Source organism: Stegostoma tigrinum, chromosome 8 (genome assembly GCF_030684315.1).
Source record: "Stegostoma tigrinum isolate sSteTig4 chromosome 8, sSteTig4.hap1, whole genome shotgun sequence".
Lineage (NCBI taxonomy): Eukaryota > Metazoa > Chordata > Chondrichthyes > Orectolobiformes > Stegostomatidae > Stegostoma > Stegostoma tigrinum.
Genome location: NC_081361.1, coordinates 77,722,152 through 77,739,578, shown reverse-complemented (window position 1 = coordinate 77,739,578; position 17,427 = coordinate 77,722,152). Strand labels below are relative to the sequence as shown.

Here is a 17,427-nt window from a genome sequence, read left to right as displayed (position 1 = left end):
TTCTGCTGGACCTGTTCTTCCGGACTATACGTTTTTAGGAGAGTATTCAAATTGCGACCGAACAGTTTTCCTTTGTAATAAAAAAAATGCTACACTACACTGAACGATCAGCAAAGCAGCACCAGAGTTTGCAATGCTCCTTTCCCCGCTGCATTGGCAGCAATATTTATAGCCACGTCTCTATCACACCAGCAGCTTCAGTCCTGCTGTGCATTTTGGATGTTTCCAAGTTCATCCTGCGCTTTGAGAACATTCGCACTATTCGCGTCCTCGAAAGATCTCCCAGCCTACCGACGTCACAATAGAAGCATTATTGCGAGTGAGTTCCCCCTCCTTCTACCTTCCAGAGAAGTTCTTTGGGAGGGCAAGCCCCTGCCCCGCCCCTGCCCCGCCCCCTCCCCAACCACGAGCGAGCCATCCATCCACGCCCCTCCCCTAGTAACCCCCACCTACCCAAACAAACACAGCTCAGGAGCGCATTTCGGTTTGGATGACGCCATCAGCGGGCGAGGCCGAAGATTGCCGAAGGCGTTCGGGCGGACTCGGCAGCAGGCGACGGTTTGGCTTCGGCGTCCGTGGAAAGTGTGTTAAGTAGCGCTTGGGAGTAAAAGAGACGCGGCTGGGCTGAGATCGAGTCCCAGTACCGAGGCTGAGAACGGTCGGACAGGACCAGAAGCACATATTGTACAAGACATAAAAGTTGAAAGGTAGAGGAGAGTTGCATCTGTGGGCGCGGTCCGAGCGAGAGAGGTGAGAGGGACCCACTGGAGGGTGTCCGTGTGCCCGGGCTTGGAGTTACGGGCATCGTGAGCCGGGCAGCTGGACATTATGCTCGGAGCTGAGGGAGACTTAAGACGGCCGTCTGCGGTGAGTAGTGAAGCACCAAAAAAAATCTGCGGGACAAAATCTCGTTTTAAATTTGAAGGAGTTTAACATGAGTTTCGTGAATCGTGTGTGTGTGTGCGCGTGTGTGTTTGTGTCTGCTGTTGATTCCGCAAAGCCGCAGGTGAAGAAGCTTGGGCTCCGATCTGTCTGGAGCTCGCTGGCCGCCTGTTGAAACGGAGACTGGTGTTGTTTCTTTTTGGTGGTGTAAAGCAAGCGTCGTGAGAAACTGAAGCGCTTTTATTTTTGATGTGTGATTTCCACCGCCCCGATCCCCGAAAATCAAGCACTTCTTGTGTTTATTTCATCGGAGGTTTTGTCAAGAAAGAAAAAAAAACCCTGCTCAGAAGCAGCCCCCTATCGAAACCAGACTCCCGCCTGTTGAAAGCAAGAAAAAACGAAGCGGCGATTGGAAATTCGGCCGTAAACTTAAATTAGAAACACAAAGGGAGCCCGAAAAAAAGCACGTTCTGGTAGAAAACGGCCAGTTTTTTTTTTACCTGCTGGACTGTTCCGCCTCTCGATCTCTTTCTTCGTCTGTTTGAATGGGGTTAGGGTTGTTCCAACAAGATTAGCTATTGAAAAAGATCTCTTCAAATGTAATTTTATTTTGGATCTTGAGTTTATCTTAGCGCTGAAGGAAGTGGATTTGTCCCGTTTTGAATTCCAACCTCCTCCCCCCCCCCCCCCCCCCCATGCATTTAATAAGTGCGGTCAGGTCGTGCTTGATTTTTATTAGCATTCTGGTTTTAGACAGCGATAAATGAGCATCGTGCCTCGGGATACTATTCTTATTTATTGGGTTGAAAAGTATGCCCTTGTTTTCAAAATAATTTCCACAATGCAAGAAACTCCACATCGCCTTGATGTTGAATTGAGTTTGAGGAAGGGGATATTTAAAAATGGTGAAAGAATCTTAGCATCTGCCGGTTAGAGAAATAACAATAATTTAGTTTTCTGATTGACAATATCTGCTCATTTTTGGTAGCCTTGAATTAGAATATTACGTCTTTAAAAATATTTATTCGTCTGACAATCACATTGAGAGGTTTTTTTAATGTTTTAGGTTGTGTTTGATTTTATGTTTCCAAAGTACTTACACTCGTGTCTTGGTTTAATTTTTCATTAGAATTTGTAATAACCTACGCTTGGAAGCTGAGGAATATCTTTGAAATTTCCTTCTTAGGTCGCGAAATGATCAGTCCCATTTATTTGATTTTAAATTTTAGGTTTCTTTTGGACTTGGTTTTCTGTTTTGCTTCTCGGGAATTGTGTACATGTTTCAAATGGTGGCGTCGCCCCCCGCCCCTCTGCGTAGGACACCCCAGAGGTTGTGATGTGAGTTGAGCTTGATAGACAAGATTGTGTAGTTAGGATCAATATATTTGATCGGATGGAGACGCTCCTTACTCGGACACTTGATACTCTCCAAAAGCTCAGCGTGTAATTTTATCCCGGCGTCCAAAGGTTAATTCAGATTTTTTTGTAAAGGGCGATTTACGGCGTATTGGTGCGTTTGTAAATGTGACTTTTTTCAAATTGAAATGATATCCGGTTACACTTTTTTTGGAATTTAACGTCATCCAATTTAAGTATTGGGGATTTTGACGTGTTTTATAATTCACACGCAGTCATTGTTGAAGATCGTGAAGAAAGGTAAACATGAAAGCCTTGAGAGTTTTCCATGCAGCCAAGCAGTCAGAGGTGCCTGGCTGCGTTGTGCAGCAACATTGTGTGAATTCTGACCTAGGTTTGCGTGCAAATGATCAACTGGTTCACATCAGAAATGCTTGCAGTCTTGTTTGGATGACATCCATCCACAGATGCTACAATGCCCCGTTTTGGTATTTACCGGAAAAATAAACTAAGGTTTCTGAACTTTAAAAATCCTTCGTTACTATACAAGATTTGCCGACACAATACGTGCTAGAACATTGAATAGATAGAGGCATACACGTAGTGCTGCGCAATGTAATTATACTGAAATTCTTTTATGTAGTAAATTCAGTTTTCCTCATATTAGAAATTTTATCCAGTACCAGTAAATTATTTTGGAGCCTTAAAAGTTGTTTTTGGAAGTATGTTTTTCTATATTCCATCTTTGACATAGGAGCCATCTTGTTCTGGACTCATCACAATTATATTTTGACTTGTATCAAGCCTACCAAGCGCAGAGATTGATTGATTGATTCTTATTGAATCAAATGACTTCATCGTTCTTCCTGAATTTTTGGTGTACTTTTTTTCTTTTTGTGTTTTATTTAGATTTTTGTGGGCTTTTGTTTTGATAAAATTGCAATTACTGCCTCTGACACATTCACAGTTAGTTGTACAAAGTTATCAAGTTGCTCTTTTATCAGGGTGTTTGCAAATAGGATGTTTTTTGGCTAAAGTAAGAGGAATTCATCATAATAATGCCTTTAGTTCAGGAATGTGAATGCAGATTTACAAATTCTATTCATTTCCCACCCACCTAAAAACAAAATGGTTCGAGTCTGCTTTTCCAACGCTTGGAGGTTTGTAAAATGTAAGCTATGTATGAAAGTTCAACATATTAAAATTCTGACAATGCAGAGCTGTTAAAACTTGTGAAGATTATTGCATAAATAATGTAATTTTAGATTTTTAAACTTTCCCACTTGATGTTGTATTTTTTAGTAGTTAAAATAACTTGTGAAGAACAGCATACTTACGCACCGTGAATCATTTTGCACTAGCATATCGCTTAAACTCCTGGGATTTGGAAACATTTCAATACAAAATACCTCAAAGTGAGCTACTTTCTAGACTGGATGAGCTGAGAGATAAGCACCTTGTCATAATTAGAGTCTTTTTTGTTTATTTATTGTTATTTGGGACCTAGTTTGTTTATTTCTAATCTGATATATATGTATAAATTAGTTGCCTGATATGTACCAAAGGTTTAATGCTTTTCAGGATTTTTTTCTCTAGTTTAAAGGTCAGTTGCTATGAAGTAGCTGTTAAGAGTTAAACATTGGGATGATTAAAGCCATTGACTTTGGCCTGAGTCTTACTGACTCAAACCCGAGTGACCAATTCTTCTTCCACATCCCTGGCCTTAGGTTGAACCAAGTAGCTAGCAACTTATTTCACCTTGAGCTGAGTTTCTGGCCCTAAATGTTTCCATCTTACAGACAATTACATAAGAACAAAGGGAAAAGAAACTTTACCGTCTCTACTTCAGCTCATCTGCTCCCAAAAGCCTCATCTACATGTTTGCCACCTCCAGAGTAAACTGGTTAAATGCTTTCTTGGTTCACCTGCCATCCTTAATTTTCTATAAACTTCAATTTGTCCTAAACTTTGCTGTTTTTATTTTTGTCAAAATAAACAAATTTTACAACATAGGCTAGGTGAGCAGTTGTTTAAAACTTCAGTTTTCTGCATTTGTTTGTGAAACAACACAAAATGTTAGCATCCTTGAATTCAGAATTGTCATGGTACATTTAATCTATTCAAAATATCCTAAACTGCGCAAGACCCATTTGACAATCAACCTGTGTTGTTCATTTACAATGGTTTGCAGTTCCCAAATGCATAAAATATAAATTCTCATCCTTGTTTTTACATCACCTTTCTTATCTCTGTAATCTCTCACCTAAAAAGACTCTGATAAGCCTGAGTTCCTCCAACTTCTGTGGATCCTTTATTTTTCTTTCGTCCTTTTTAAAGGAGCAGTTATGCCCAGAGAGAAAAGATTTGTTTTGTGGGCAATGCATGTCCCCACCATATGAATTTATTTATTTTTGTTCATTTGTTCAGGGGATGTGGTGTCAGGCGGATGAGAGTGAACCACATTGTTTTGGGGCTGGAGTCGCATATAGACCAGACCGAGCAGGAATGGCAAATTTCCATTCCTAAAGGACATTAATGAGCCAGCAAGATTTTTAAACTGGTTCTTCAAGAGTTTGATGGCATACTTTCACATGTTTGCTATTAGGCGAGTTTTTTTTCTATTTTACTGAATCCAAATTCCCCTGATTGCCATGGAGATTCAAATCCATGTCTTCAGGGCATCAGCCTAAGATGCTGGATTAGTAGTCATGACATTTTCGCGACACCACCACTTCTCCATTGAATTAATTCCAAGCATCTGAAAATTCCATAGGATCAAAGCTGATCTGACTCATCTAGATTTGCTGAGGACCACATCCATGCCACATCCCAGTTTGGAACATAAAGGCATTCTTTCTGAATTGATTTACAAACTTCAGTGTCCTGGTTATGTGAATTTTTGCCTTTGAGACAGGCAGAATAAGCAAAGAGTGCTGGTGGTGAACAATATTGACACTTCTGACTTTCTGGAGTCTGAATCTTGTTCTGTTTGTATTGTGGACAAATTCTGATTATTTAATTCTCAAAACACTTTGAAGGGAAATACTTCCACTTTCTTCAGTTGCAGCTGCATTTGCACAGGAGTAAAGGAAGGATGCAGGTCTGAGGGATGTGTGTGTTTTTGAAAGGAAAGCCACCTTCCTTTGACTCCAGCACCTATGCAGGCTTTTCATTGTTGAAGCTGCTAAGCCAGCTCAGCTCTCTTGGTGGAATCCTACAGTCTTCTGATGATGGTTTGCAACTGAGTGAGGTAAGGTCATCCACTGCCGCCATCTTTCTCTGCCAATCTGAACCGTTCGCTTGACAGCAAAAATGCCACGACACTGGACTTGACAATGAAACCAATAACCTAAAGATGGCTGGTTTACCTTGAATATTATCTAACACATCTTTGAGATGAATCATTTGAATCATATATCAACTGTGTAGTCCATGCCCAACAAAATGGCCTGATTTACATTAATGTATAGTTTGTGGAGATATAACCAAGGATTCAGTCTGGTGCATGACAAAGTTGTATTCAGGTCAGGCTGTACTCTAGATTTTGGACCTTTGGTTAAATGAAGGGTTAAGTTCTAGTTAAGCAGAACCTTTCGTTTCTGAAATGTTAACTCACGCGTTAACAGCAATGTTAACATGCTGTTTAACCTGTTGAAAATTTCAAGAATTTTCTGTTTTAATTTGACATTTCCGGTATCTGGGGTATTTTGCTTTCATATAACTGTCTGTGTGGTGTGGTAATGTTATATCAAATGTGTAATTAATGACTAATTTCCATAATGAGAAGTAATAGATGATAGAGTTTTCTGTGCACATTGTCCACTAGACTTGGAAACCTTGATAGAATTAGATAAAGTGGGTGCTTGATAAAGAATGAGTTAGGATTGATATGTCATTATTGTATTAAAATGTTAGTATCATTTAAATGATTTCCTGTACATACAGGCTTCTCTGCTATAAATTTGGACTTCAGATACTAAGTCATCTACCAGTGATAACAATTGAGTGCCCTGAATTTAGAGAGTCAAATTCGAATATTTGTGCATTTATATTCCATACCACAACAAAGTACAGTTTAAAGTAACCCTAGCTGCTATATGAAACAGCGAAGAAATTCCTATGTTATGCACTGGTTTTGCTTGGTTCCGTTTTCTCCTTGTCTTCTTTCAAAATTGACTGCTGGTAATCGTACACAAAGGAAATCCAAGATAGAAATGCAGATCTTCCTCCTGTGAAGACTGCTTGCCTTATCTGTATGGTATTTGGTTTATAACTTGGAATTTAAAAAACAAGAAAGGCAGATGAAATCGGTCTGGCATACCTTTCACTGAACATCACTGCAATTTATTTCCGGAGAAACATTTGATGCTAAACTGTTTTCTTGTAATTTCCTCTCATTAGTTATTTCATAGTGAGATTTGTGATCAATGATATGTATCTATATACACATACATATATTGATTTGAAAAATTATCATTAGATTAAATGGTATCACATGGAACACACTACTCTGCTGTTATTCCAAGACTTGATTAGGTTTTACCTAAAATAAAACTATGTATATAGTCAAAGAAGAGGACTGTAATTGACAATATTGGAAATATGTTGTCAGGGAATTTGTAGTTGTAATGATGGTAGAACTGTCATCATTTGCTATCAATATTGTCTAAAACTGACAAATGCCTTCTGAAATCTGCACGTATACTCTGAAACACTTTAAATATTGCTGTCAGTCATGCATTTTTCCTCCACATGGTGTGCTGTTGCAGCCTTCAAAGATGAAATGTGCTAATAATCAATGAAGTGAAATGAAATTTTTTTTAATGAAATGTTCTTGTTGCAAAATCCATGGTAAGAGTTCAGCCTTCTTGAATGACGTACAATTGTATTTAATTGCATATTGGATAATAATGATAGCTGAATAACTTCTTCTTACACAGAAAAAATAATTTTAAAAGTCTGGATTATTATTCCCCCTATTCCATTTCCCAAGATTCCATAGATTTAAAACAAATTGATGTTTCAGCTTCAACCTTTTTCAGTGTTTCTATTCATTGGATGTGGCTGTTACTTGCTTGGCCAGTATTTATTGCCATCACGAATCACTCAGACAGTAGTCAGAAGTCACCAGATTGCTGTGGATTTGGAGTTGTGTAGGCCAAATGAAGTAAGGATGGTCCATTTCCCTCCCTAAAGAACAATTGTCAACTAATGGATTTTTAACAAAATTAGTGGTGGTTACACAGTTGCCATTAGACTTGGTGTTTTATTCCTTGATTTTTATTGATTCAAATGTCGCCATCTGTCACAATGGATTTGAATGCATGTCCCTGGAACATTAGCCTGGGTTTCTAGATTACAAGACCAATGACATTATAACTAGGCACCCCTCTCCTGAGTATGGATCTGCCTATCTTTATTTCACTTTATTTCTTTATTTAAAATGATTAAAAACCAATGTTTTTTTTAAATTTCATGCCTTGCTGTCTGTAAGAATTCTTCCCTCTGATTGGCTCTTCTACCTGTTTGATGACATCACAGTTTCTGGATGTCAGCTCCTACTGACAGAAGATGATGCCAGAATGCAACTGTTATCATAATGGGTGAAATTGACTGACTGCATAAACCCCGCTAAATCATTGTGGATCGTTTTCTTTGAGGTCATCCTTAAACACTGTGTCTTCGCCACTGCTTGCAGACTCTGGGCTGTGTCACATCAATATAATGCAATATTTTCAGCTATCCTGAGCTGTGAAAATTAAATTTTCAATGATTTTGCCTTTGTATGTACAAAAAGTCTCCTGAGAGAGCTCTAAGGACAAGAACAAGCCTGACTGACTTACTGGCCACTTGACTCTAAAACATGTGATGTTTATAAGTGGTTTGCATTTTCTAATTAAATCAGTAAGGAATAAACAAAATTGTCCTTTTTAAATAGGAAGGTAAATAAATAAATCATGAAGATGTACAGTAAATACTGGCAGTGTCTATAGACAGTTTATTTTTATTCATTCAGTGAATGTTAACATCACTGGCTAAGTCAGCATTTACTACCCAATCCTAATGGCTCAAAGGGCAGTTAAGTGTGAACCACATTCCTGTGTACACTTCACCTGTAGCCAAAATCAGGTAAGAATGGCAGACTTCATTCCCATTACTGAACCCATGTCTCTTTGCAATAATTGACAATGATTTCATGGTCACTATTGACAAGCTTTTCATTCCATATTTCTGTTTTAAAATTGAATTCAGTTTTCATTCTCTATCACTATGGGAATTGAACCCATCTCCCCAGAGGTTTACCTGGAGAGCAGTTAATAAAGCTTACACTACCCTTGACATTATTAGTCGGGGCATGGAATACAGGAGTAGTGTTGATTATGCTTTGGACATTTTGATCAGTTTATGCTTTAAAAACACTTTACTCAAGCATTTTTGTTTGTTAGGTGGACAGAGGGACGCACAATTTACTTTGTGATTCAAATCAATTTTAGTGACAAAATATTACATATTAAAAACACCATGTGGACATTTCCCCAAATTCCCACAATATTTACTTCTATTTAAGTCTATGTATCTGAGAAAAGACAATACCCACAATGATCCTTGTCTTTGAGGTGAGCCGTAGGAATCCCCATGCTCTCCAGAGTAGGGCTGGCTTGTCCATAGAATCGTAGACTCACAGTATAGAAGCAGGGCATTTGGCCCATCGAGTTCACAACGACCATTGAAGAACATTCCACCAAAACCCATCCCATCCCTGTATCTCGACATAGCTAATCACTTATCCTACACATCGCTGGACACTATGGGGCAATTTTGCATGGCAAATCCACCTAACCTGCACATCTCTGGACACAAAGGTTGGGTTGCTGCATGGTCTTCCACCATGAGTTTTGCTGTGAATATTCATTGAGTGGTGATGGCTTCAAGGTGTGTCTTTTTATTCCCCCTTGCCCTGGACCTTCACACATGTTTGATAGCCTTTGTCTAGTGGGGCCGTGAGTGGGGTTCAAAGCATCCAGTGGGGTGATGCCAGTCTGCCATTTCAAACAACGTCACAATGCCACCACCAAACACATAAGCCCCACCTTATTGTCTGCATTTCGTAGGGATCATTTCTTCAAGCACACCCTAGTCCATTCAATGACCACCAACAAGACCCATCCACCCCCTTCCCAACACCTGCCCCTTCCCCTCCTCTGTGCTCACCATCCAAGGGCCTAAACAGTCTTTCCAGGTGAAGCAGCATTTCGCCTGTACCCTTTCCAATCCTGTGTTCGATGAACCCATTATGGCCTACTTTACATTGGAAAACCCAAATGCAGACTGGGTGACCACTTCACAAAACACATTTTGTCTGTGCACAAGCATGACTCCAGCCTTCCCATAGCTGGTCATTTAAACGGCATCTTGCTTGCATGCCCACTTGTCTGTCCTGAGCACACTGCAGTGCTCCACTGAATCACAGTGCAAACTTGTGGAGTAACATCTCATCTTCAAAGTCGGCAGTTTACAACCTTCTGGGCTCAATATTGAGTTCAACACCTTCAAATTATAAATCCATTCCTTCCCTTTCTTTTAGCTTTGCTTGTTAAATTCTCTGTCTCACACCTGTCTTTCAAGCCTGGCGGTTAGACACACCATTGTTCTGCCATTCTCACATTCCGATCATTTAGTCTGAACTATCAACAATCTTTCTCCTGCAGCACTCCAAGCTCCACCCCCTCCTCAGCTATTGCATAAATGTGGCCCCTCCACACTTCACTTCAGCTTTGATGAAGAGTCATCTAAATTCAGAACTATCCAGCTTTCAGGACAACATTGGCGACAACACCACACAGTCTTGCCATGGCAACATCTGCAAGACATATCACATCATAGAAATGGATACTACCATCACATGTGGGAATACCACCCATCCTGTGCATGGTAGATATTCATGTGACTCTGCCAATGTTACCCATCTCGTATGCTGCAGGCAAAGGTACCTACGGCATAGCATATTAGTGAAACCATGCACATGCTACGACAACAGATGAAGGGACCCTGCGCAACAAGTACCAGACAGGAGTTTCCATCCCAGTTGGGGAACACTTCAGCAGTTAAGGCCATTTGGCCTTGCACCTTCAGGTAAATGTGGGCTCCAGTGTGGGCTTCGGGGTGCATGACAATGCAGAGTTGTCGAGCGGAGGCAGATAGTCATGTTCAGAACCCGTGATGGCGGCCTCAACTATGATCTTGAGTTCATGTTGCACACTTACACATGCGCACGTACACACGCAGTCTTTCATGCAAACACGCACATCCGCTCATACTCACATACACATGCATACTCTGTTACACACACATACTCCCTCACTCACGCACACTCAGTCTCAAACACACAAATACATCAGTGAATACACACTCACTCTCTTGCTGTCTCTCACACACGCACACACATGTATAACCTTTGGAGTGAATTTGCGTTTGCAGGTTTGTATTTGTAGATACGTTCTATTTATTCAAAAAGCACACAATTTGTCGATGCAGTCAGTCAATGGGGCATTTTATAAGTTCCTGCTTTGGAAATAAAACCAGTCTGACTCCACATTGAAACACAGACAGATTCTAAACAAGGCCCCTCACCTTAAATGCATTGACTGACCTGAGATGTCACCTATTGTATACATTGATAAAACCTTTAGTTATCTTGGGGCAGTGACTCAAAAGAAATTCTGCCATTTGCATTTTAATCAGTCAGAACCTGCATCTCCTTTCTAACTGATTAAAGATTTAACAAGAGGGAGTCAGCCAACCATTTTAGGTTTATTCAATTCATTTATCTCAGTTGTATGCTCTTTTGATCTTTTACTTATAAATTTTGTGTCTTGATGCCTGTCTCACCACACCTGATGAAGGAGCGACTCTCCAAAAGCTAGTGTTTTAAATAAACCTGTTGGACTATAATCTGGTGTCGTGTGATTTTTGGCCTTGTTCAACCAGTTCAGCACTGGGTCCTCCACGCTGTAAACATAAAACGTTAACTTGCTCTCTCTCTATGGATGCTGTCTGACTTGCTGTGATCTCCAGCATTTTTGTTTTCAATACTTCATTGTTGCTATGCTAGGGAGGTGTAAAGCACACATTCCTAGGTACTGGCTGTAAGTCAAGGTGGCAGCAAGCCTGTTTTTCAGCCTGTTGTAACTGCTTTTCCCTAAATCTTTATAATCTCTTTGACTTTGGTTTCCACTGTTTTCTGTAGTTAGTAGCTGCTAACAGCCGTTTAATTTACTTTGGCCATTTTCTGTTAGATTTGTCTCCAGCCGTGCGAGAATTTGGAGTATCCAATTTTGGGCCCATTGTCACTTGACCACAACAGGGAGGTGATGTTGAACTTCTCCAAAATACTTATTAGACTTCACTTGGGGTTTTGTGCATCCTTTCAGTCACCACATTCTGAAACAGGCCAGAGTGCATTGGAGAGGAAGGCAGTAGTGATTTACAAGACTGGCTCTATGGATGAGGAACTGTAGTTATGAGAATACGTTGAAGAAGTTGAGACTTCTGTTTGCCTACTTCAAGAGCCACTGAGTTCATGATGGGCAAAATGGCCTCCTTTTTCACTATAAAATTTCCATGATTCTGTGACAGAAAAGACGAAATGACAGCAGAGCCAAAGGGTTTAGCAAGAAAAGAAAAAAAGCTGTGCCTATCTACAATTTTAGCATGTGATTTCCATGCTAGTTTTATTTTCTCCTGTTTGCATAGTTCAATTTTTTTTCATTTTTTTTACTTTCTGACATTAGCATGTGGCTGTTGTAAGCATGACTTTTGTTTCTTTGTTTCTTTCTCTTATCACCATTCTTTGTCACTGCACAGCTAATTCTTCTGCCATTTAATCTGTCATGTCTTTCCTGGCCCCATCACAGACTTACACTTTTTGCCTTTCTCTCATCCTGGCCTTGCTTAAAACCCAGAATATTTTTTAAATTTCCCAGATAAACAGTAATTGAAACAATGATTGTGTTTCTGTTTCCACAGATGCTGTCAGATCTGCCAAGTATTTCCAGAACTTTCTGCTTTTATTTCAGACCCCCAGCATCCTTCGTACTCAACCTTGCAAGTTATGCACCTGATTAAGTACTTAACGTAGGAACATAGGATGTTTATCGCCTCATCATAGCCTGCTTTCCCTCCTATCTTTTTTTGCCATGTTACACTCTGTGCCTTCTTGCAGATCATTTATATAGGTTGTAAATAGTTGAGGCCAAGAACTGAACCCTGTGACATCACGCTCATTACAGTTCACCATCCAGAGAAGGACCAGTTTAGCCCAACCCTCTGCTTTCTGTCATTTAGCTAATCCTCTATCTATTAATTGTACTATGCCCCTAACCCCCTGGGATCTAATCTCCTGGACCAGTCCATTATGTGGCACCTTGTCAAGTGCCTTCTTGAAATCTAGATATACCACATCCATCTATGTTCAAGGCCAGTTAGAGATGACTAAAAAATGCTGCTTTGTCAGCGATGCCCACATACCGTGAAAGAATAAGAAATTCTCAGATGAACAGAAAACCTATTCTGAAACCCATTAGCACTTGAAATTCAGTGAAACATTCATGACCATAGCCGTCGAATCAATAGACTGCTTTCTGGAAGGAAACAGCAAAAGATTCCAAAGAAGAGTCATACTTAGTTTGAAGGGCCAATACTATTTCTCCTTCCACAAAAATCATCAAATCTGTTTTTTTTTAATTTTACTTTTCCAGCATACTTGGTATATTTAAATTTAAGAATAGAAGGTACTCATTTTGATGTGTAAAAACTGTACAATGTAGCGGAACACAAGGATAGTTTCCTAAAATTAGAATGCCATTTTGAATCACTTTAGAAGGGCCAACATTGGAACGTTTCCACTTTATGACAGAGCTTTTTCCGCTGAGCAGTGCTGCAATGCACATGAACAAATGCACAAGGCTGGTTGATGTAACTTCGTTTTAAGGATTGTTGTGGACCAGACCACACCCGTCAGAGTATAAAGTGTGAAGCTGGATGAACACAGCAGGCCAAGCAGCTTCTCAGGAGCACAAAAGCTGACGTTTCGGGCCTAGACCCTTAAACGTCATCTTTTATGCTCCTGAGATGCTGCTTGGCCTGCTGTGTTCATCCAGCTTCACACTTTATTATCTTGGATTCTCCAGCATCTGCAGTTCCCAATATCCCCGTCAGAGTGTATTGAGCAGATAGCCTACATAGGACATAGAAAAGTACGGTACAGTACAGGCCCTTTGGCCCACAATGTTGTGCCGTGGAATAATCCTAATCCAAAAATAAAATAACCTAACCTACATTCCCCTCAATTCACTGCTGTCCATGTGCATGTCCAGCAGTCGCTTAAATGTCACTAATGACTCCGCTTCCATGACTACAACTGGTAAACTATTCCATGCGCTCACAACTCTCTGGGTGAAGAACCTCCTTCTGTCTCCTCTATACCTTCCTCCTAACACCGTAAAACTATGACCCCTTGTGGTAGTCAATCCTGCCCTGGGAAAAAGTCTCTGGCTAGTTACAGCGTAACTTTTTTTTATTTTACAGGTAATTGTAAGGTGGTGCATTCCAGATGCAGTTCGATTGGTCAAAGTGCTTGATTTTAAGCAAAATGCACATTATTTTTTCACAACAATTAAAATACTAAATGAAAAGAAAAGAATTAGCTTCACTCTAGCTCTATTGACATGCTTAACAAAATAATATCCAACTACTCTTAATTAACTATTCCAGTATAGTAACATCCCATAAATGCACTCTCGGCAAGGGCAAATTCAGTAAAATAGATTGTCTCATATGCAATTCTAGCAGCCGGAAGAGAACCCCAGCTTTTAACTATAGCAGAGAGAGGAGTAAGAGCTTCTACATCCAGCTTCAAGGTCCCAGCAACTGTTGCTGAAAGTTAAAACTAAGAATTTTGGTTCTGTGGGATTTTGACCTTATTCATTCAGGTTGCTTCTATTGTTCCAACTTCTTAAAAAAAACCCCAAGGTCTCACAAGCTGTTAATTGATTTTGAGCAGACCACTTGGCATCTCTGTCTCAAATCTTTCTTCATTAAAAAAGCAGGATAAAATGCACCCATTAAAGCCACAATATCATCACACCTTCCCCCTTAAAAAGAATTGTCATATGCAAAGATGGCTTCATTTTTAAAAAACTTTAGTCTTATCTATTAGTACACTACAATAAATATACATTACAGTGACTCTCTGCATGCAAACACTGACTACGACAGACCGTTTCAGTCCTTTTTTTACCCTGCCACTGAATGTCTTTGTTCATCAAAATTGCAACAACAATTACATTCTCATGTCCTGTCACAAGTTTGTAATTTTCAATTGATCGGCTGCAATAATAAGCTCTATCTAAACGGTCTGAATTTTTATCCTTAAATTTTCCCAAAAGCGGTTATGATCAGTAAGTGCAATTGTCTCAGACCCATTTACTAACGCTATAAATTTTGAAATATTTCAAAGCCAACACCATACCCTCACCCCATCCCCCTCTCTGATGAAGGGTCTAGGCCTGAAACGTCAGCTTTTGTGCTCCTGAGATGCTGCTTGGCCTGCTGTGTTCATCCAGCCTCACATTTTGTTACCAAACTCAAGGTTTCTTTTTAAGTTGTGAAATATTTCTGTTGATGATTATTCAGTTTTCTAGAAAAGTACCCACCAGGCTTTTTTGTCTTTTCATTGCTGTACTCTTGCAAGAAGGCATTGACACCCACATCACTTGCATCAATAGCCACTTTGAATGGCTTTGCATAATTAGGTGTGGCTAAAACTGGGGCAGTGGTTAACACAACATTCAGGCTGTCAAATGCCTTCTGATATTTGTCCGTCCACGGAAATTTTCTGCATTTTTTTTCAGTCAGTGGAGCAACCACATGTTAAAATTCAGTAAGAACATACGATTAAAAAACACTCAGGAATTGCGGTGCTTCCCTCTTCGTTGATGGTATGGGGAAACTCCCCATTAACCTTTGTTTTCATAGCCAGTGGGGCCATCGGTTCATGTCCACTGGCATGGCCCAGGAACCTAACTTGGGCTTTTGTGATCTCATTCTTAGCCACGTTTATTACTATGCCCATCTCCCATAGTTGATCAATCAATTCCAATGGATGCAGCAAATGTCCCTTCCACATGTGACTAAAAATCAGCAGGTCATCGATGTTCACCACACAATTGTTTAATCCAGAAATGACTTTATTGGTTAGCGCCTGAAATGTGGCTGATACATTTTTCATACCAAATGGCATGACTTTAAATTGGTACAGTCAATTTGGCATCACAAAAGCCAAAATTTCCTTCGCTGTTTCGGATAAAGGCACTTGCCAGTATCCTCTGAGTAAGTCCAACTTAGATATAAAAGTTGCTTGTCATATCCTCTCAATGTAGTCTTTCAAGCATGGAATAAGCTATGAATCAAATTTTGGAACTGCACTGACTTTTTGTGATAGTCCAAACATAATCGTTGAGTTCTGTGATAATGGGAACTGCAGATGCTGGAGAATCCAAGATAATAAAATGTGAGGCTGGATGAACACAGCAGGCCCAGCAGCATCTCAGGAGCACAAAAGCTGACGTTTCGGGCCTAGACCCTTCAACAGAGAGGGGGATAGGATGAGGGAACTGGAATAAATAGGGAGAGAGGGGGAGGCGGACCAAAGATGGATAGAGGAGAAGATAGGTGGAGAGGAGAGTATAGGTAGGGAGGGGATAGGTCAGTCCAGGGAAGACGGACAGGTCAAGGAGGTGGGATGAGGTTAGTAGGTAGGAGATGGAGGTGCGGCTTGGGGTGGGAGGAAGCGATGGGTGAGAGGAAGAACAGGTTAGGGAGGCAGAGACAGGTTGGACTGGTTTTGGGATGCAGTGGGTGGAGGGGAAGAGCTGGGCTGGTTGTGTGGTGCAGTCTGGGGAGGGGACGAACTGGGCTGGTTTTGGGTTGCGGTGGAGGAAGGGGAGATTTTGAAGCTGGTGAAGTCCACGTTGATACCATTGGGCTGCAGGGTTCCCAGGCGGAATATGAGTTGCTGTTCCTGCAACCTTTGGGTGGCATCATTGTGGCAGTGCAGGAGGCCCATGATGGACATGTCATCTAAAGAATGGGAGGGGGAGTGGAAATGGTTTGCGATAGGGAGGTGCAGTTGTTTATTGCGAAGCGAGCGGAGGTGTTCTGCAGAGCGGTCCCCAAGCCTCCGCTTGGCTTCCCCAATGTAGAGGAATTCTGTCAGGTTTTGGCATTATTACTGTTGGTGAGCTCCATTTGCTTCAACTCACTTCAGTTATATTGTCTTTGAGTATTCGTGCAATCTCTTTTTAAACCTGTGCCAACTTCAGAGGGTTAAGTCAAGAAGGATGTTGCTTAATTCAAACAGCATTAGTACTTCCCAACTTACACTCACATATCTCCCCATGTGATTATAATAACTTTCAGGTCATTTCAGTTTTCCTTTGGAAGGCAGCTGAATAATTTATTACAATTTTTGAGAACTTCTTCAAAGTCCAATTTAATTTGAGGAATATCCAGTCATCCACAGTCATCTGAACTTGGTTCTTCACTCTGTGTTATAACCAGTAATACATTCTTCTTTTGTTTTCATTCCCTATCAATATACCTTTTGACCATATTCACAACACATTGAGATTTCTATAAATCTAGCATTTTCATCAAATAGTTCACCTCACTCAATGTCCTTTTGATTTGATAAGGTCCACTGAACCTTGCCTTTAAAGGTTCACCCATGACTAGGAATAACACTAACACTTTATCTCTAGATAAAAACACTTTATCTAGCAAAATTGCAAATTTATGATTTCTTGTCTGCTTCCTGTTTCATCACATGCTGTGCTAATTTCAAATGCTGTCTAGTCAGCTTAGCCAATCTATTTAATCTTTCCCTAAAATTTGACATAGCCCAAGTATGTGGCCTCTGAACTCTGACTCATCAACTTCTCCTTAATAAACAAACAGAGCAAAGAAACCTACAGCACAGGAACAGGCCCTTCGGCCCTCCAAGCCTTCGCTGATCAAGATCCTCTGTCGAAGCTGTCATCTATTTTCTAACAGTCTGTGTCCATTTGCTCCCTGCCCATCCATGTACCTGCCCAAATATATTTAAAGACGCTAACGTGTCCGCGTCTACCA

General features: G+C 40.5%; 1 protein-coding gene across 17 annotated transcripts in view; it reads left to right on the top strand.

The window, feature by feature from the left end:
* The first annotated feature begins 491 nt into the window (after positions 1-491).
* The window catches only part of ptprfa (protein tyrosine phosphatase receptor type Fa), a 491,915-nt gene continuing 474,979 nt past the window's right edge, over positions 492-17,427 (top strand). For all 17 annotated transcript variants that reach the window (XM_059648016.1, XM_059648015.1, XM_059648014.1 and 14 more), the window contains exon 1: positions 492-867. The gene's annotated coding sequence lies outside the window, so the exon portion shown is untranslated. The remainder of the gene's footprint in view (positions 868-17,427) is intronic.